The following is a 23354-nucleotide window of genomic DNA, read 5'->3' on the forward strand; positions in this document are numbered from 1 at the left end:
AAAAAAAAGTTTAAAACAATAATATATTACAAAATGATTTGTTTCTGTTACCAGTTATCATTTAATTTCACTGTGTGAAAAGCCATTCACATTAAAATGTAACTACAATAATACACATTTTTATTCTTAAAACTATTGCATGTATATTAGATGTATAATAAATGATATAAAAATTGTTGTTATTATATATGATTAAATATACTAAGATAAAAAAAAAGGCTTGTGAGTACTTATTTTATATTCATAATTTTTAAAATGGAATAAAGACACTTTACACACACTTTCCAGCAACAAATTCTTTACTAAAATGCATCTTTTAGGGGCATGCATCAGCTCTAACACTTATAAAAATCAAACGTTTTAACTGAGAATTCCAAACTTGCAATGTTCTTGATGCTGGAAAGTGAGTGGAAAGTGTGATTACTCCAAAAAGATTCCAGTTTTGGGGAAGTGTTTCATATTTTTAATCCAAAATGGCTGTGGCCATTATTTTATCTGAGTTTTTAGTTATCTAATCTAAGAAAGTATCTGTTACAGTACATTACCCTAGTTAATCAGGATTCTACTGTAGATTTCAATACAGTAAATAATGCTACATGTACATAGCTACATGCCACACGTATCTACAGGCTGGGATATTCCAAAAAACTATACTTTTGATTCCACCATTCATAAATATGATAAGAATATCCAAAGAGTGGGTCTCACAATCACTCTAAGTTTTAGTCCATAAGAGTTAATATTGACATAAACCATGAATTCTAATATATAAGGTGTTTTGTTCCATACAGTAAGTACGGTACATCATCTGTGTATCTGGAGTAAATCCAGAGGTGTATGATGTATTTTGGTAGGATGCTCTGAAGTTCTTAAAACCATCTCACAAAGTGTTCTGGATAGGAGCTTGCCCATGGACACTCCTCTCACATACAAGTACAGGCTTGTATCAAACTGGAAGGATGTCACCAGGTTCACTAGTTCCAGAACCCGTCGACGAAGGGTAGGAGAAAGACTAACATGCTAAAGAGAAAGTCTCCAAATAGCAGAAGCTTTTAGAATATCAACCCTGATGAAGGTTATTAAATATGACTGAAAACGTTAGTTTTTTCCAATTTAATAAACCATTTTTTGCTGCTGTATAAGATTACTTTATGAATTAAACACATGATAATCAAACTTGAGTTTTGCCTGGCTATTTTTAAGCTACATTAATTAATAAACAAATTGAAGAGTTATTATCTGATAGCTTTGATAATTAGAAATGTTTATTAAAATTTATTAAAAGATAAATTAATAACATAGATACTTTTACAAAAAAATTGGCTAGTATATGGAGATTGAGAGTTCAAATCATACTTTGAGAATACATTTTCTTTTCAGAACTATAAATTAACTTAATAATTATATACTAAATCAATTAATTTTCACATACATTATAAAAATTATTATTTGGTAATTTTCTCATGTATTAAAATTTTTTTCATTAATAAAAGCATATATAATAACATTAAATTTAATAATTATTCTTTTTAAGTACTTGAATTAATCCTAAACAATTTTCCTAGAGAAAAATCTAGAAAATTTTATTTAATATCAACTTACCCAGAATTTTTTGCAACTAAGATAATTTTCAAAATGCAATTGACACTTATTTTTATTAAAATTATTTTGTTCCAAACAATTTAATGATAAGTCATGTTCCTAAAATAAAAACAAAATTCATTATTATTCATTTTTTTAAATAAGCAGAGATTAAAAATTACTGTGACATAATACACAGTAATATTAGCTATTATATAGAAGCTATCTCACATAAAACTGTCATAATATTTTATTATTATAATTTTCAAAATGATAATCACTAGGGTTTCTCTAAGGGATCCCGGTAATCCCGGCTGTTTTTTAACCCGGGAAATCCCGCAAATTTCTTAAAAGGTCACTTTTTTCTTATTTTGTGTTAAGATTGAGGAAATTTTGCAAATAGAAAGTATAATTAACTCAAACTGTCAGAATACATTTGTATTTTATTAATTTTAAACCTACTTATTAGTTTTTTTAAATTTTTGCTTGTTGTCATGTCACAGATTTTCAATAATCAATATGTAGCCTATTTGTTAGCAAGTCTCTGAAAATTCTTTACTTGTCAGAACCTGTAATGTCTTGAATAATTGCACCAATGCGGTCTTAATTTTTAACCATGCCCAGTAGCTTCAATAGCTGCATTATGCCAGGTTGTGCAAAGTGGGCAAGGATACAAATGAGTACAAAGTCTGCAAGTATGAAGTTCTTCTTCATAAACCCGATTATTAAAGCCAAACAAACTGTCGAATTATCAGCTATAAGCTTCATGCCGCTATTAAAACAACCAAGGTAGACAAATCAAGAATACTAGATGGCAAAACAAGTACTGCAATGCATCTCAAAAACAAACTAGAAATTTTGGAGCACTACAGGTAAAAAAAACACAAAACATCGGTCTTCTCTTGAATGCATTACATATGATTCCACCCACACTGATTGAATTGAAAAGGGCATTCTCGCTAGCAAGACTTTTCATTACAACAACAAGAACCAGACTGAGTGATCAGAGTGTTGACCATCTTTGCTTTTTAAAATCTTATTATAAAAATTTACAATAATATTTTGTATTATGTTTTATTTAAAAAACAAAAATTACCTTCTAAGTTAGAAGTTTGGTCTAAATTCAGTTTTTCTTTAAAATTTCAACTCAATTCAAAGGTACTATTTTTTGTTGTTGTAAGCAGTTTCCAACAAACTTTAATAATTTTTTTCCTGTGTGAAAATTTCATGTAATTCAAAGGTAATTTTAATACATATTTTACACAGCATTATTATTATTATTGTTATTATTTTGGAGGTTGCAAGACATATTAAACACTTAAAAAATGAAAAATAATTATATCATTCAATGCAGACATGTTTTCAAAATAAAATATAAATTTCAGAACATGTAATCCATTTCCATTTTTTAAAATTTTGATTTCTATGCACTTAATATAACTGTACTTGAGAAAATGTCTGACTTGCCCTACTTTTTTTAAAGCACTGAAAGTAAATATAAATTACACACTTCACTATAAAATTTCTTTAAGTGCATTATTTGGAAGTTAAATGATGTTTGCATTTACCAAATACTTGTAATAATGTGTAATATCATATTTTAAAAAGTTTCACAAGTTTTCTAAATTGATATTAGACTTGCTGAAAATCTTGAGCAAATCCTGGATGCTGAACAAAGTATATGCACCAGTAGTTCACACATCAATGTAGAAAAACAAAAATTCAATGATAAATGAATCTAATAATCACTTAAAATTTGGCCAAAAAACATATAAATCAGAACTAATGTATATGAATTTGATTAATTTCTTAATATGATCATACTACAGAATGTATCACCAATCTTAAGTTATACATACTTTACAAAGGAGCATGATCTGACCTTCAGAGATGAGAGGTTGGAAACACTATCCCAAATTGAACTATCCAAGATAAATTACAAGGATCTATTTTAAAGAATTAAAAGCTATTGGCTTTCTTCAGTAAGGATCTAGTTTGAATTCATATTCATCATAGACTTAGCTCTAATTTTACAGTCAATAATATACAGGTATATCTCACCTTATGTCGGTAATTGGTTCCAGGAGAGGCGACGTAAGTTGAAAAATGACCTAAGTCGAATTTACTTGTGTAGTTACGACGAAACTACGGTGGAAAACACCAATAACGAGCACTTAAAGACCACTAAATAAGACGACAACACGGAAACACAGATGTTTTGATGTTTCGTTCTCTAGGATTTATGATGATTATATTAACATTTACTGTAAATGTACATATTTTAATATGATTTTATGTGCTTTTAACACTTTTCTAGAGATATTACGACTTCAATATTTGTGACGGACACATGTAAAGTCGAATAAAATGACTTAAACTTGATTTTTATTTTTCCATATACTTTTTTGACAAATGATGTATAATCGACGTAACTCAAGGTATACCTGTATTTTCAAAATCACCAAAGAATGCAAAGAAATATAAAACGAATGAGAGAGATGCTTTATCATATTAAAAAATTATAATTCAGTTTAAAAAATTTTAATTCACCTAAGTGATTAATACGTTATTCAAAACTATTAAATGCGTGTTTAATTTTGTGTATATGTAAAATTTTAAAAAAATTAGTATTGAGTTTAATTAATATTCTTTTGTTTATTGTTTTATTTATTATTATATAAGATATAACTCTATTTAAATTGAAATTCCACTACTTTCAAGTTACATTAGTGTTTTGGCCAGATTTGCAAAACTGAGTAAGCTTAGAACCTCACATTTTTCATGTATCATTAAGTTATTTACTGGAGGGAAAAGGCCTGTTATAAAATTATAGTTTAAGGCTCCAAGTCTAAGTCCAGCACTGGTTTTGACTTTAGATTCGGGTGCATATTTTTATATAAATTTGATATCAGACTTTAGAATTACTCATTGTAGAATATGTTGTCAAATTAACATAAAAGTGATCCTAACCAAATGAACAGATTCTATGATGATATAGTTAGGGGCAGGGCTGTCCATAAATAACATCCACACTGGGAGGGAGGGGAGTTATGCAAAGTTGGACCAGAGGGAGTGGTTGAGCTTCAATGGATATCCATTTTATTTCATTAAATTTTACAGTTTATAAATTTTTATTATTCATAAAGTGATACAGATTTTGAGAGGGATCGTCGGTTTTGTTGGATGTCTGAAGTGTGGTGGAGGTTACGGAAACTTGGGACAAACTGGGACAATGGGGAGAGGGGGAGCAAAAATTACAAGAAAAATGCAGATGTAATTTATGACAGCCCTTAACTATGTTTCATTACGATATGATCTTACAACTCAAAATTTTCTATAAATGTCTATATAGCCGGAGAAACTTTTGAAAGTTGAAATACAGATAATTGTACTGTTAGACCAGTGATTCTCAACTTTCTACATTTATGGCAGACTTAAATAATCACGTGAAAGTTGCAATATATTTTTATTATTAAACATTACTGGACCTGTCAGTGGGTTGATAACTGAGCTCTCTCTAATATTTTTTCTATAATAGTTTACTAGTGCAAACTTCTGAAATATAATTGATAACATATATAAGTACATTTTATTATTTTTTTACAAATTTTTAAATTTGTCACTTTAATGTTTTTAGCTATCTTATAGCATATTTAGAATGGCTTCATGGCATACAAGTGTGGTTAGGAACTATTGCATTAGATCAAGAATAGAGAAGAATGTAAGTCAATGTATATATTTTATGTATTTACATACAATCATACACACTGAACATTGTATAATATTTAAAGTTTCTGACAGTTGAAATAAATAAAATTTGGATTTGAATAGCTTGTATAAAAACAACTTTGTAATTTACTACCAATATCAGTAATAATATTGATTGAGCCTTTGTATCAGTAACAATGCTTTTCATTAACAAATTTAATATACTGTATATTATCTGTTAATATTGCATTGATACGTTATTTTTAAGATTCCCATCTTATAAATATATTTTGAAAAATGTTAATAGGAAAGCTATATTCGTCCAAAGGTCCAAATTATCATCGTTAATAAAGAACATTTAACTGAATCAAATAATCCTTCAAAAAAACCTTTAACCAACATGAGGTACGATTAATTGTCCACGCTAACGTTTTCGGATCGTGGAAAATTAATCATACCTCACACCGGTTAAAGGTTTTTCTCGAAGGATTATTTGTATATTACTCCGGCGTGCGATGATTCTTTATTAACCGAATCATTTTTGCACTTTTTAGTTGTATTGCTAATAAGTTTTATTAAGTTATATTCAAACATTTAAACAATTTTCTAGGTATATATTGTTTATATTTATATTCTAATGCAGATTAGTAGCATTTTAAATATTTTTCAGAATGTGTTAGCTTTTATATAATTTGATTTACTAAAAAAATTTTAAATGTCATTACATTTAATTGGAATGTTTATTTTTAGTTATGGTTAATATAGTTATGGTTATAACAGATGTTTGTCTTTGAGAAGCATTTAATCTTTCTCATAGACAGGACATTAATAAGAAACATAATTAGATAACAATTTATCATAAGCTGTACTTAAAAATAGAATTGATACAAAACCTTTAAACAAGGATTATTTTGTTCAATCTTAAGATGTGCAGAGAGTGCATTGTGAGCTCTACGCTCCTTCTCTAACTCGGGATGCATTATTTTTACTGTAATAGTAATATCGTATTCAATTTAAAAGCTTCGTGTCAATTACACTCACATGCTGCCTTTAATGTACAGTACATTTCAATGTCATTAAACTGAATATCAATTATATACGTATTTTATATAAATATAACTTAAATTTAATAATAAAATATTAAAACCCATACAAAATAATTGAAAAGTTTTACAATTTAATCATTACATTTATAATTTGAAATGTTTTAAAAAATGATCACATGTTATTCTGATAGGATCAATTGTATTAGAAATAATAGATAAATAAATTTTTTGTAATTATTAATAATAATATGTAATAAAATACGAATATTTCTTATTATTAATTAAAACAAATTAAATGGCCGTATTAGGTCTGTTTATTATATAACGAAATATTGCGTTTATTAGTAAGAATATAATTAAACTATTTAGTTACGTTGAATATAAATGCATATTTATTTCTTAATTTTATAAAATATATTCATTTTAATATAAGGTAAATGGGAATAGAACAAAAAGTGCTCGAACTCCCATGATGCCTCATTCCTAAACACGTCCTTCACATGGCAACGACTTTGTAAACAAGTGAGTGAGTTAAAAATACAATTTAAAACATGTAAAAGACAATTTGAATTCTTATTTTTAATTCATGTATACGTTTTTGGTATCAGTTCGGAGAAATTTCTTAATATATTACAACATTTTATGCAATTTTGATGTTTAAAGCGAATTTAACGATGAGGCCTCGTTAGGGTTAAGAATGACGTAAGAACGGAGACCGCCAAATGGTTGCCAAGGAAAAGAAAGATCGCTAAAAAGATGACTTTTTAGACTTAAAAATATCGATTGATGGGCATAAATTTAGTAATATAACATTCATATCGTCGTCGTTGATAAAAGATGAAAGTGTTTAAGTGTTTATATAATGGTTTACTTTCTCATCGTCTACTTGACAATGTCCATTCTTGTTTTTCTGGTTGCAGAAATGGTAGCGTCTAATTTAATTCTTTCAATGCTTTTTTTCATCACAGTTTTATAAAATTTCAAACTCGAATTTCTCTTATGAAGACCAATTACATGGTGAGCTAACATTTTTCAAACATTTCCATCTGCTAATTATTACATATTTAAATATATAAAATAATTCAATGTATTATTTAAAAAAAAAAAACATTATTAAATTTAATATAAAAAATATTCTAATTATTATTAAATTTAATTGAATAATTTTAATTGTAATATTTAAACGAATTTTGTGATAACATTTTGATTTTAAAAAAAAATACCTTTCAAGTGTCTATTAAATATTTAATGCTTTATATTATTGTTATTATTATTATAATCAAACTAAATGTTAAAATGGTCTATGGTTATTGTAAAGATACCTTAGTTAAGCCTGCAGATTTAATGAGTATTGTTAGAAATTTAAGTATAATAATAATTTATTAATAAATATAAATTTGGATTATATTACTTGATATGAGAGAAAACTCATTTTAACTGGTTTGATAATTGTTTCCGATTAGCCAAATAGGCGATATTTAAAACCGAAGTAAAGAATTTTATAAAAATAATAATTATAACCGAGATGATTTTTAAAATTTGAATTTTTTTTTTTAAAATAAAATAAGTTATTTGATTGTTTTATAGTAATATTAGGCTTTTTCATTAATTTTTCCTATATATTGCATTTGATAGAATAAGAGTGCTTTATCATATTCGGTTAAAATAAAATTAAATACTGTAATATATTAAAAGATAAAATTGAAATTTATGCTTTAATTATATCCATTCAAAATGAAATGAATAATAGATTTGATTTATAATATATTAGCCTTTTTTAATAATCTTTTAGATTTCCATAAAATCATTAAGCAATGTACTTTTCATTATTTGTTAATTTTGAATGAAATTAATTATTGTTCATGCAAGCATTTGTAAAAGGATTTGAGATAAAATTTCTGAAGGTTATTACAAGATTTAGGTCAGAAAGGCACCTGCAAGCATGTTAGTGCCTTTTTTAGAGTAAATGATATCTGATTTGTGACTCCCCAATCAAGTACTTTTGGCTTTTAGAACCAGAATTTATCATTATTGCTCTCAGACAGGTGTTTTATTAATCCAGATTTGGATTTAGAATTTAGTAGATTGATTTTATATTTTCAATTTAGGATTTGCTGCTGTTATTTATTTAACACTAGGATTATATTGACCTATATATGATATAAAATAATTAATTGCATAATAATTATGATCTTAATTTTTATTGTTAATTAAAAATTTTTAACTGATTACACAAGTCATTATTTATTTTAACATTCTTTGAAAATCAGGCCTAATTAAACTAGAGATTATAATTTTGCAGCTATTAATTTACTGAAATAAGGATATTCCATTATTCAGACATAATTTTGAATACTACTGATTTTAATATAAAATTGTTTTTAATATGATAAATTAATAATTTCTTCTTTATATGCTATTTGAAAATGTACACTTTCTTATTATGCCAATATAGCATATCTTGCATTATAGATTTTGTAAGGTATCATTGATCAATCTAAAATGCAACAGAGGCATGTTGCATTATAGTTTATTAAAAAGGAAGTCAAAACTTTAATCAAGTAATCACACTCTAATTAGTTATTTAATTACAAATTTTATAAAATATGATTAGTTAAAATTAATGCAATTAACCAAAATTAACATAATATATGGGAAAAAACTCTAACAAAAGAAAAACCTTTAATCAATAATAACCAAGTTTCTTGATAACTTAAAACTGGGAAAGACAACTCATATATATGTTTTTATATACTGTTATTTTTGTTTTGCACCATTTTTTGTTGTGTTACTTTATATACCAGACATGGGCAAATGCGGCTCTTGCTGAAAGCGTTAATTTCTGTTTTTTATTATTGTTTTTACGATTTTGTTTTCATAATTTTGTGAAAATATGTTTGTTAAAAAAAATTCAATATTTGTTTTATATTATATTTATATTACATAATAAAATCGTGCGCCTTATCATACTATCCGCCATGACAGTACAGAACTGCGGCTCCCGTGCATTTTGCAAAACCTACATTTCGGCTCCCACTGAACTCTTGCTTGCCCACCCGTTACATACCTTTTAGTTTTATTTGTATTGTGTATGTGTGTGGTTTTCTTTTTTTTTTTTTTTTTCTTTCTTTCTTTTCTTTGTGCACAGGTGATATTATATTATTTTCTATTTATAATTTAAAAATATCTGTTAATTTGTGTAAAAACTATTTCAATTTGTAATGTTGGTCAGTTACATTCAAAAAGTTGTTCTATTTGAATTGTCAGAACATCATGAGATCTAAAGATGGGATCAAGAATCTGAAAAGCACTTAATTCAAATAAATACCCTGACTCATTTTGCTGTTTTATAGTTTCTTTTCTTGCATTTCTTGATAACTTACAAGATGTAATCATTTCATCTGATGAGCATAATCAGTAAAGGCATAGTTGGTCAGTTTTACAATTTTAATCTTTTGTACACGTTTTTACTTATATAAAATATGAAGTATAAAATTTATATGTAGAAAATAATTTTATTATTACTGACTTAACAAATATTTTATATTAAAAATTCAGTTACAATTATAATTTTGTTAATTTGTAGAATAGTTTCCACTTTTCTTCTTAATTATATTAATTAGGAAGCTGAAAAAATGATGAGCTTGGATCTACTAATTGATTAGAACTTTGCTACCAATTTCATGGATATTATGTAATTAGGCAGTTATGCTGCCACCTTGTATTAAATTTTATTATTCTAATAAAAAATATTATTAATTATAACTCAAGCTTGGTTGTTGGCATGTATTTAATATGGAAAGTACTAAGATATGACAAACCAAACTTCAAAATGGAAACAAAAATAAATATTGAAAAATGAATTCTAATAAGACTAATTTGCATGATTTAACATTAAATTTAATTATTACATGGATAATAGTATTAAGATCTATTCATGCATTAGTAACATGTCCATTTATTTCCATAAACATCAGTGATAAAAAATATCATTACTTTGAATTTGATTGAAGTATTGCCATATTTTAGCTTTAGTATCTGGACCATGGTTTAAAATTTACCTATACATGCATGTACTTTTATTTATATATATATATATAATATATTTTAACTTTTCTAAATCAGCTAAATAACTTTTTGATGATGTCTAAAAAGGGTTTTCATCACCAGGGAATTTTGTTTGACAATCCAATAATCCTGGTTTACTATAGAAAACAAAAATGAATGACATTTGAAATATCCAAAAAGTTTTATTTTATCATCAATAGCGAGGTTGAGGTTGAAGTTTTCAATGCGAAAACGTGTACATTGGACGTTCGGCACTGCTTTCCTGTAAGCCTAGAAGTTTGGCAATGGCATTTGGAATGTCAAGCATTATTCCACTGACTTTCCAAACACCATTGCCAAACTTCTAGGATTACTGGAAAGTGGTGCCGAACATCTGACTTGCACATTTTCGCGTTGAAAACTTCAGCCTCAATCTCGCTAATTAATTCTTTGCGTAGGATAAAAAATACTTTTGCTGTTTCTTTTCTTCCATGCATCATGTACCCACTTCTGTTTTTCCCTGATGCATTTTCTCCTAGTCCAAAATAGACAATTATTGCTAATTCTGTGTCTTTGAACTTTGCTATCTCAAATATCACTGACTTGACACTGATCAAACTGTGTGGATATTCATAATCTATCAGTGACGCCTATATCTGTATATAGGCATCACTGATATGTGTGAATAAACCTTTAACTGTAAATTTTCCAAACTTCATTTCTTCAGCTTTGTTACAAGCTAACATTTTTAAAAAATATCTTGGTACTGTCTACAGTTTAAAAAGAAAAAAAAATAATAAGTTAAACTTAAAGCTCTTATACTGGGTTTATAAATCATTTGAAAAGTTTTTGAGAAGGATATCAAAAAATTATGCAAAATGGAGGCATGATCTAGAACAGTTTCATTCTGACATCAAGGGTTACTTTAAAACCATCAATAATAAATTAAACAATGTTTTTTTTTTTTGTTTTCTTTTTTTTATTTGTCATTAAGTTCTATGAAGTTCCAAGACTTTGTTTCTGACAAAATCAACATACTTTGATCTTGTTTTACAATAATCTTTCAATAATCATCTTATAAGTTATTTTCATTATAATTGAACATGTTATTAAAAAACAATTTCCCGGTGTTGCTTTTAGATTAATAAAATAACTTTTTTCATTATTTTATATATCATATATTTTTGTTTTAATATTATTAGCAAATCAAAGCAATAAATTTTCTCATTACAGTTTAAAAACAATTAATCTAGTTATTTCCTGGTAAATTATTATTGTATATGGAATATTGACATGTTTTTATTCAAATAATTTTTAATCAAGTATTACAGATAACTTGTCAAGAGAAGTCCTCATTCTTTAACAGAAACTAAATATTGAGCTATGATTTTTTTATTCTCCTATGGCCAGCAGAGTGGAATGATCTGTTATATTTATTTTTTTACTTTTTTACTTACTTACATGATACTTCTTGGAATTCCAAATACTAATTCAGCATTTTTCTCACTGGCATAATTCTTTGACAGTTTGAATTTCATCAGCACATGTTGTGATTGCAAGTAGTCTTTACATTTCCTAGTGTTTAACTTTTTGCTAATAAATATAACTTATGCTTGCATCTATAAACAAATTATATTATTTCTACATAATACATTAAAAACAAAATAACTATAAAAAAGCACACATTTTTACAGTTTTATGAGAGGCCTTATGATGATGGTTTTATTGTACTAAACAATAAGATTTTAAGGTGATTCTCTTTGCAAATACTAGAAAATCCAGCAAAACTGTAACACTTATTAAAAAAGAACTGTGTTACATTTTTACTGGATTTTCTGATGTTTGTGAAGGGATATCTCATTCAGTTATTTAGTGTTGTTGTTTAAGATGATTTACAGCATCATAATTTTAATCATTTTTCCCAAAGATTTTAATTATAATTAAAAGTAATATTTATAAGAAGTTTGCAGAATAAAATATTCATCCAAAAGAGTAATCTCTGAAAATACAGTATAAAAACAAAACATGCTATAAGCATAAATATATACTAGGTTAAATAACACAAATTTTGCCTGAATCATAAGCATAATATCACAATGTGTAAACAACAGTATACAGTAATAAAACATTTTTATTTTTTATCTAAATTATTTTGTAATCCTGAATTGCCCTGTTTTATAGTAAGTGAATATTAGACAATGGGACAATTCAAATTTTTATGCTTTTTTAAGCGCTTAAATACATTTAGAGTATATAACATAAATTTTAAATCATAAAGTTTTCTTATTTGTTTTTGGAAAAGTTATTAATAAAAGAAGCCTTCTCTGATAAAAGATAAAATTTCTCATGTATTACATTTTATCAATTTGAAGACCAATTTTTTGTTATACTATATGTGATATATTCAGTATATATATATTTTTTTCTTTAACACTATTTTACAAACTTTATTGTGTGTTTTTTTTTGTTTTCTTTCTTATTTTTGCTTTGACTTTTTTTATAGTTGTTATATGCTAAGCAGAATATAGTATATTTAAGTTACTTTTCCCCAAGTTAATGTTCAATAATATATAAGTATGACTGCATACTTGATTTTTTGTTTTTCGTTTATTTATATTACTGTTGTTACAGTTTCTTGTGACTTTGTTTTTAGTAAGTTTTTCAGAAGTGAAATTTATTATTTAGATATTTAAAATATAAATTTAACTATAATATGTTTTTGAATTGCAGTATTATTAATCCTGTAATGAAAGATAGTGATTTATATGAAATTATCAGAGACTATATCTAATTAAGAAGTCCTAAATTTTTTTTCTGTAACTGAGAAACAGAAAATATTATGAATAAACTGTGATATGTAATAGTTGACTCAAACATTTTATTGCTAAACTGAATTCTATGTTCCTTTAGATAGTTTGCAAGAATTTGTTGCAAGACAACAAATAGTATTGTAAATCACCTTTTTCTCTGGAGGTACAGTATAGTCTTGATTTTGATTATTCATGATTCTATATTATCCATAGTGAATTGTAAAAGAGTACTGTATTCTTTTATTTTTGTTGATACAATATACAGTAAGACCCTGCTTAATGCTGCCTCGATTAACGCTGATTCAATATAATGCGGTATTTTATTGTTTCGTATATAAAACAATTATTTCCAAACACAAACCAATCAGCAATCTTTGCAATTCGTCGCAGCGCTGTACTTCCTTTAAATCTATGTTTGTTTTGTGCAATTTTGGAAAAAAATATAACGTTATGTGATGCTATAAGAAATATATTGACTTTGCTTGGCAAGAATTAACTGATAAATGCTTGAACGGAGTGGGGAAGAAGTTATGGCTGAAGGCATCCAAGAATTCTCATCGAGAAGAGCCTGTCGCTGCATCGTTAAGTTGACAATTTTGTCAACTTAATCGATATAGGAGATGTAGATGAGCAGGATATTGGGGAGTTATTGCAGGTTTCTGGTAAGAGCCTTACCAATGATAACCTTCAAGAACTGGCAGAACTAGGAATTCCTGTAGAACTGGAAAATAGAGATTCTGAAGATGAAGAACCCAAAAAATTTCTCTACAGTTTTCCATAGAAAAAGTTTGGTAACGATAACCGAATCATTGATCAAATTGTACAGAATGATCCAGATTTTGATAGGAGTGCCAAAGCAAAACGAGGCGTTTTGGATGCAATCTTCTGCTACCGACATTTGCGTAAGGAAAGAAAAAGAAATCAACCAATGAAACTACACAACTTCATTGCAAAAAACGAGAATTTCAGAAGAGCCAGGACCTTTGTCACAAAAATTAACTTTACATTTCTGTGTGTATATGTTTGTGTTATTTAACATATATTATTATGCAAAAATTTACATAAAAATAACTTAAAATTATAGTAAAATTTGCTTATTTTTTGGTCGCGTGTTCCCCTATCCCTATTTACTCTATGTTAAAATGGTCTCGTTTAACGCTGTTTCGCTTAGCACTTTGTCGTCTAGGAATGCATCCCCCACGTTAAGCGGGGTCTTACTATAATTAATTTCAATATTGTTTGCTGAGCAATATTGGTACTCAAAAGGAATGCTAGAAGTACTGTGTTGACTTATTATGAAAATACAATTTTTAAAAAGATGAAAGAAAGTTTAATTGTAATCTTAAAAACATTGTAAATAAAATTAAAAGTATTTTATTGTATAATTTGAAATTATTTATGTTTAATAAATAGGTCTAATCTAAAAATAGAATACATTGTATATGTTGACACGTCAGAATTGTTTGTTTAGTAATTAACTAAACATTTCATGTTATCAGATGTACCCCAGTTCACATTACTTTGAATAATAAACAATAAATCAGGGGTTGATGTATTTGCAACTCCTAATTTATTGTTTTAAACTATGTGAAGCTAGAGTTTTCACTCAGGTATGAGTAAAAAAATTCTTAGGAAATAAAGCTATAATAACTTTAATGCATTAAAATGTTTTAATTTAAGACACACTGGAATTAGATTATATCGTTTCAGTGGTAAATTTTAAGCTCTTTAATGAAAATAACATATAATGCTCATTAAACAGTTAGATGATGATATGGTGCAGACATAATAGTTTTACAAAGCTGAGAGATCTTTTTAAAGACTTTTGAACCTTTTAGACACCGAAGCCTTGAAACTTTGTTTTTTTAAATCTATTATATTATTGTTGTAATTGTGAAAACTATTTTATTAAATGTTGAATTGACTGAATACAATAAAAAATGAGAGTAAAAATTTTGCAAAAAGGATCTATGGATTCATTATCATAATTATCAGTCAACTTCTTTAATTACAGTGAATCACCATTTATATGCTTTACCTGTTTATCCTAATCATACATATAAATGTATATATATGTTGATTCAGAAACATTCCTATTCTTTTCATTAGTGAAATATTTTGTTTAAATGACTAAATTCATTAGTGTTTCATTTATAGGCCATTTCCTATCTAAATATCACACTATTCTGTTGGAAAACATTTTCAGAATTTCTATAACATATTCTTAGTTCTATTCTTGCATTTCACTCTTTGAATTAAATGACTTAAAATTGACCCTACCAAGTATATTGTCTCTCAAAGAGGGTGGATTATAGCAGTGGATTATGGCTAATAGGTTTGGAGAGGTAATAAAATAAGTTCACACATTTAGTGTTCTGCAACAAGAATTTTTGTTAAATGAATATTTTTTTTCTTTTTGGACAAGAGAGTCCAAAAACAAAAAATATTTAACAAAAAAGTTTACTTTAGGAATTATCCCAATGCAAACTTTTAATAATAATAAATAGAACTATTAATGGATATTCTAAAACTTTCTAGAAGGCAATATAATATTATCAGTGGCATTTGAATCTGGAATAGAGGAAAATTGTGTAATTGGGTAGGAAAATTTTAACATCTTATCTTGCTTTATAGAAGCTTCCTGTAATGCAAGATTTTATTTTCATGATTTCCCTACTTTAAGATGTTTCTTAGTATATTACTAATTACTGATGATTGGTGATACAAACAGATTCAGTGTTGTGGACAAACAGACTTGTTTTATATATATATATATGTCATATGCAATAAAATTATTGAGTTTGATAATAGTTATGAAAAACAATGTTAAAATAATAAAATGCAATTTATTCTAAAGTAAAAAAAAAATGCTTTTACTGATTCTACTTCATTAAACAGCTGAAAATAATTTTCTATTGGTACCTCTTAGATCTAGATTAGACGAGAGCCTAAACATTTTATGTTTTTTAAGAGCCTACTTTCAAAATAAAGAAAAACATAATTAATTATTAGCATCATTTCAATGTCTGTTATGTCATAATAATTGCTATTACAAGAATGTTGTTTGTCTAAATTGATAGAAAACTTGAAAACAAATGATTTAAAATGACACTGAATTTTGTCAGTAATTCTGTCTCGTTTTAAATCATTTGTTAATACAAATTTACCAGTAATCCCAAATATAATTACCAACTTACCGGTAATGTAATACCCGGTAAATTTGCAATCACTAATGCTATCTGAACTGAAAGCTGGAACCTGTGATATGTGGATGAAATGGGAGAATCATGCTATTTCAACCCAAATACAGAAAAGTATAGATGCAAAAAGCAAGAAATTTACGTTCTATATTCCATCAATGCAATTCCATCTGTCAGGAAATAAATTTTTGTTAGATGGAATTTCAAAGTATACTGAAGGACTCGGTCTTTAATTTTTTTCTATTGCATTATTGTGCTTGTATATGTTTTTCACAGAAATTATTGATAGAATTATCAACCTCTATGAAATTATGGGTTTGTTAAGATGGCTACAATGAAGATGAAAACAACCAGCTAATAGAAGAACATGAGCCTTTAAATCAAACACAGGTTTTTAGCTACATAAAGATTTTGAAGGAATTTGGAAAAGTTAAAGAAGACCAAGAATTTTGTTTTAAGACTACAGACTTAGCAGTTTATTTCAATAACTTTGTTAAAAACCAAAGACAACTAAATGATGATAGATTGTTTTATTAAAAAGTAAACTTTGTCCATTTATTTGTTTGTAAAACCTTTATAATATATACAATTTCTGTAATAAAAAAAGCAAAACTTATTTTCTCACCCAATCTCATAAAAGGGAAAAGAAACATTTTCAAGTCATTTGTGTAGGCAATATAAAACAGTTGAAAAGTGGTAAGACTATACAGGGCTATCAAGAGGAAGGAGCTGGGGTTTTTTTTCTTGAGCTTGGAGAAAAGAGGGACTCATAATGATTCCAAATGCTATAAAATTAATGATATTTTTATTAACAGAAAATAAAATCTTGAGGACTTTTATTAATAGAGACATTCTATATATTACATTTGTTCAAAAACAAAAGGCTGAAGAAGTCTTCTCTATCCGGGCTTAATACAAGTCTTCAACAGCTCAGAAACTTTATTCTGTCAATGACAGAAAAGCTGCAAAACACAGAAAAACAAGATAGTTCTGTTAAATTCCAGCTTTTTCAGGTTTTACCATGTATGCATCAATATACAGACAAAACAGTTATGTAATGTGATGTTTCCATAACTGTTTTGTCTGTATGTTCCACCTTACTCTCTTCAATACTGAACTATTCAGATATTTTGCAATCAGTCTGCACACATGTTCTAAATAATTACAACTTACTCGTGCCTGTGACCAGTGTGAAAACAATTCAAAACTAACAAACGTTTTCTGGACTCCTTCCGTGTCCTTCTTCAGGTTAAAACCGCTGGATTCTATTTTTTAAACGAAACTGCCGTTCTGAATTTATAAGAACGAATTCGAATGATGATAGTTCGAATGCGTGATGATCACGCATTCGAACTATCTGTTGTAATTATTCGAACTATCAGTTGTAATTATTTAATACATACCCCGGTGTGTATGAAGAAGAGACACATGTTCTGTTATACTTATACAGGTATACCTTCGGTAATTGGTTCCAGGAGAGACAACGTAAGTCGAAAAACGACGTAAGTCGAATTTACTTGTGTAGTTACAATGTAAGTTGTAGTTTCGATTTACATCGTAACTAAACGCCAATAATGAGCACTTAAAGACCGCTAAATAATAAGACAACACAGAAACACAGATGTTTTCATGTTTCGTTCTCTAGGATTTATGATGATTATATTAACATTTACTGTAAATGTACATATTTTAATATGATTTTATGTGCTTTTAATGCTTTTCTAGTTATATTACAACTTCAATATTTGTGGCGGACAGATTTAAAGTCGAATAAAATGACTTAAAGTTTGATTTTTATTTTTCTATATACTTTTTTGACAAACGACGTATAATCGGGAACGATGTAACTCGAGGTATACCTGTACATCACTTTCATGCGCTCAAGTAATTTCCCACTCACATTATACTGTTTCAACACTTATCATAGATTCCTTCTGCTCACTCAATTGTATTTTTTGCACATCAAAACATTTTCTTCATAAGTAAAAATCTGGTTTACTTAGTCTTTTTCTTTCATAAACCCATGCTGCACCCCATACTTTCCAGCTGTTATTCTCTGAATTCTTTCAACCAGCATTTACAAAATCTATCTACAAATGAAAGAACAAGTGAAAAATTCTTGAACTTTTTCCTTTGAGGAATGTGTGTGGTTCTAGAATACAGTGGAACCTCAGTATACGTCTGCTTTAGAATACGTCCTGTTTGGACAAAACAGATTTTGCTCAGTATACGACTTAATTCAATTATACGCGTCATCTATGAACAAGTAGCACTATTTGTGTACTATACCAGACTAGACGTTCGCGGTCCCACGGTTTATAACTTTGTTAAATTTCTTCTGATTTTAATTTGTAAGTAAAATTTTATTATTTTTATTAATCATGAATTGCAAAAAGGCAAATGAAAAGCAACAGAAAACTAAAAAAATGACTAGAATCACAATGGAACTGAAAAAAGAGATTGTTGAGAAATATGAGGGTGACATGGGTGTTCGAGATTTAACTGTTGCATATTGTATTCCGAGAACAACAATATCGACAATCATGAAAAATAAAGACATTATTAAATCTGCTAACGTTGCGAAAGGGGTTTAATCAATTTCTAAACAGATTATTAGTATTAAGGAGAGTTTGATTTAATTGATTTAAGAAAATATATATACAATAATACTGTAATAACTTTAAAAATCTATAATAAAATTTATTTTTTTTATTAATGTGACCAAACAGTGTTTAAATTATTTTACATCCCCATTAATATATCATATCAAGAGGGTTTTTTTACATGAGAATGGATTAATCATTTTTACATTACTTCTTATGGGAAAGGTTGGTTTGGTATATGTCCTATTCGGTATAAGTCCAAACATCAGGAACGGATTAAGGTCGTATACCGAGGTTCCACTGTACTGGAATAAGGCTGTGATTGTGCCATAGTCTTATACCAGTATTCTAGAATCATATACATTCCTCATACTAGCATCTTTGCAGATTTGAATGGAATAACGGCTGACTTGTCTTCAGTTTTTTAGTAGTACTCATAATATCATAAAGAATATGCCCATCATTCTCAACCACATCATTTCATATTTCATCTGCTCTCTCATTTACCTATGTCCTGCTCTTTGCTAAAAAACATGCAAAGTATTTATGCCAACTGTTACATCATGCTTATCCCATGATAACTTACCATTTGCATCTCTAATTTATGGATACATTTATTTCAGCATATATCCTTTTCATTTTCTTTCAGAAATAAGTTTTCTATTTTCTTCAAATGTTTCTTAGAACCTTTGGGTCAATTTTTCATCTGCTTTCTCTTCACTTTCTCACTACTGTGCCAGCTAACACATCTTCAATCTATATTCATCCATTTTCACACTGCCATTCAGTATGTCTTTCTTGGCAGCCAAAGCTTGTGCCACATCTTCATTCTATCATACACTTTTTTCCTATTGACCTCTTGCATCCTACATATCTTCTTGCTTTTACACAATACATATATTAAAATGTTTCCACATCACTTACTTGTTTGGACATTCCAATTGCTCCTTAACTTTTTGCCTGTATTATTCATCATGTATTCTGTTTTCATAAACTTCATATTACTTTTTTGTTAAGCTTTCTCCATCTACTCATCAGTTGTACCCTTTATCACTAAGTAATGATCTGCATCACATTCACCTTCTTCCACCATTCTTGTGTTCTCCAACACACACCATCATATATTACAAAAATCTATCATACTTCTCAGATTTGTAGTGCAATTTTTCTGAGTATTGATGGAAAGCTCTGTGAAGAATGAGTTAGATATCCACAGGTCTTTAAGCAAATAAAGTTCAGTCAATCTCTTAGTATTATAATTTACCATAAAAGCCCAGTGTTTGTTCAGATGTTCCTCTAGTCACAGCATTCACTCATTTGTATTACCAGCTGCAATTACATGTATTTAATATCTCTCATATGTCTTAGAACTTGTTCTTCTCACTGCTCTTGGTAGATTCTACTGTTATATAAGCTCTTCAAATCCCTTTACCTTCAGTAGAGCTCCCTCCAGCCTTTTGCTCCCTTAGGGATTTTTTTGCTTACTTTGATTCAAGATCAGACTACACCAAAACAAGTGCTAGAAATGGCCCATCTCATTTGTTACAATTTGATCTTTGCTTTTGATGGTTAATTTTGAGGGTAGAGGTGGGTTTTAAAAAAATTATAAATGCCAATAAAGACTAAAATTTTTGGTTTATCCAAGTTCTGAGATATAATCAAAATACACAAACACACACCACACAATTTTGTAAGGGTGTTTCAAAGTCAGGAATGCAGAAATAAAAAAAAAGCAGAGTCAAAATTTGACCACTTTAACATATTTTCTTTACGTTATATTCTACAATACCCAGGAAAATAAGAGAGTTAATTTGGCTCTGATGTAAAATAAAACAAGCAAATAATTATTACAATTTATTGTAATAATTATGAAATGGTATTTTTAATTAAAATAATGAAGGTTGTTTTTCTCTGTTTTTTCGTCATGCAGGAATATTAACAACCTTCCTTTTCAAGCAAAATATTACTAATATTGAAGATATAAAGGATCATTATTATTTCCTACTAGATAGCCAGTTTAATTAAAACTCTGGCCTTTACACTGAAAGTAAAATTAAAATTGAAATAATATTTCAGAAAGTGTGGATAAAGTACTTGTTTGTCTTGATTGATTTGGTTATATTTCATCCAGGCAGTCAGAGTTGAGTCTTTATTTGTAAAACTCCTTTGTAAAGTGTTGATTTCAGTTTTGGTTGGTGATGGAACATCTTGCTTTTAATTATAAGAGCATGGCCATATTATTTTCTTTATTTTGTATTATGTTATTAATATTATTAAATTTAGCAAGAGATGGCACCTAATGTCTGCCTCTACTACAAACTTATCTAGTATTTAATTAATAATAGCAGAGTAATATAGCCTTATACAATCCAGCAGCTGTTTGGCTTTATTATTGATTTTGTTCTTATGCTTATATAAGAAATTGTATAAATGAAAATGAGCATACAAGAATGCATTACTTCTTGCTAAAATATTTTCACCAGATCTCTACATTTAGATTAAATTATTATTCAACAAATCAAATTATTACCGAAATAAGATATGTACATTTTAGAAGCAAATTTAAATTCAAAGAAATTCACTTTGGTATATCACTTTTCTTCTTTTACATTATAATGATAGCAATTGCTATCTTCTACAAAGTGATGAAAAAATCTCCATACAAAGTATACACTCATCAGACATGTTGACATATATTTGCCATTAGTGGGAGGAATGCATGTGTGTGTATCTTCAATTAATTGAGTCATATGGATCATATAAAACATACGACTCACCAACCAGTTAACTAGTGTGAATAATGTTTAAGTGACAAACGTTTTCGTCGCCCCTTCTGGGCACTTCTTCAGGTCTCTTCTTCACACCTGTTAATTGGTTGGTGAGTCGTATGTTTTATATACATTCCAGTGCAGTGTTGTGCAGTTAAATATTCCATATTAATCATATTTTATGACTGACAAAATGATGTATTTGTTTATGTATGAAAATTTTTAAATCACACTACATTAATAAAAATAAATTTTGTTTTTCAGTAATTTGAAGGAACTGTTTTGTTTAGCAATATCTATTGTAATATAAAGAATTTAATTGTGTGAATATCAGACATAAGGATTTTAAAAAGCCAGTTAGTATAAAAAAACTACAATTTATATACATACCATATATCTAAACAGTTTTAAACAAAATTTAGATTAAACTACACTGGTGTGCAAAACTTAAGCAACGATTGTTTTTCATCGTAACTTTGCAAGAAATCACCTGGGAGACATGAAATTCAGAATACAGAAACAGTTGTTTGTACTGAAAGGATGAAGAAAGCATACTAGTACAAAAATGAATAGAATGCATACAGTATGGAATCAAGGCCTTCTTTTTATTGTAGTCTTGCACTGAGTGTGCTGACTGCATGTATTTTGCATACCCTCACATCACCTGTGGTGTCTTCTTCCTGTGTGTGAATTACCTTTCTACTGAATTGGGTGTTCATTGTATTGATCCCAACAAGTCCTTTCTGCTATTTCATGACTGTCTGCTTAAAAATTACATTGTTACTTAAGTTTTGCATGCCAGTGTAGTTAATGTATTTAAGATTGTAATGAATAAATTATTTCAGGAATATTTACAAAATCATAAGAATGAAACAAGTAAATAGAATATATTTTTTAAATTAAATTGTTACTGTTATACTTTTTTTAAAACTTTTGCTAGTCTTAATAGCAGTTTATAAAATGTTTTAAAAAAATAGAATTTCAACAAATACTACTATGATAAAATAAAATTATCGAGAATGGTTTGTTTAAACTGCAGGCATGCAACGGGGCACTTATGTTATTTGGTATGACTCTCATTCTCTATTTTCATTTACAAATAAATGCTTGTTTTATGTGTAAAGAATTTTTGCACTGGCAATTTTTTAAAATGTTGAGTGTTCTAGAGCAAAAAATGTGCATTAAATTATGTTTTTGCAATGGAATTACTTACTGAAAATGTTGCAAAAATCCTTTTTGATGATAGTCTATCAAAAACAAGACTTTTTCAGTGGTTCAAGATGTTCAAGAAAGTCGGAGAACATGCAGAAGATGAATCACACACTGGTAGACCACCCACTTCAACTGATGAACAACACATAAGTCAGAGATTTGGTGCTCAATTATTGTCATTTAACAATTAGGGGCATTATTGAAGATGTTCCAGTGTCATTTAAATTCTAAAAAATTAAGCAAGAGAAGAGCAAATTATCACACTAAAAGATTATTAGGGCTTACTGTATGGCACTTCTTGTGTCATCCTCCCAAAAACAAATTTTTTCTAAAAATAACAACAGCCAAAGAATTGCTTTCTCAAGGTGAATAGTTTTTA

General features: G+C 27.9%; 1 protein-coding gene across 4 annotated transcripts in view; it reads left to right on the forward strand.

Annotated features, from left to right (window-relative positions):
* The first annotated feature begins 6785 nt into the window (after positions 1–6785).
* Positions 6786–23354, forward strand: part of LOC136973421 (zinc finger protein PLAGL1-like) — a 30672-nt gene continuing 14103 nt past the window's right edge. For 2 of the 4 annotated variants that reach the window (XM_067268140.1, XM_067268141.1), the window contains exons 1-2: positions 6786–6857; positions 6944–7352. The gene's annotated coding sequence lies outside the window, so the exon portion shown is untranslated. The remainder of the gene's footprint in view (positions 6858–6943; positions 7353–23354) is intronic. The other 2 variants (XM_067268142.1, XM_067268139.1) reach the window with 2 other exon arrangements.

The sequence above is a fragment of the Centruroides vittatus genome, unplaced genomic scaffold (assembly GCF_030686945.1).
Source record: "Centruroides vittatus isolate TY-2023 unplaced genomic scaffold, ASM3068694v2 contig_3170, whole genome shotgun sequence".
Lineage (NCBI taxonomy): Eukaryota > Metazoa > Arthropoda > Arachnida > Scorpiones > Buthidae > Centruroides > Centruroides vittatus.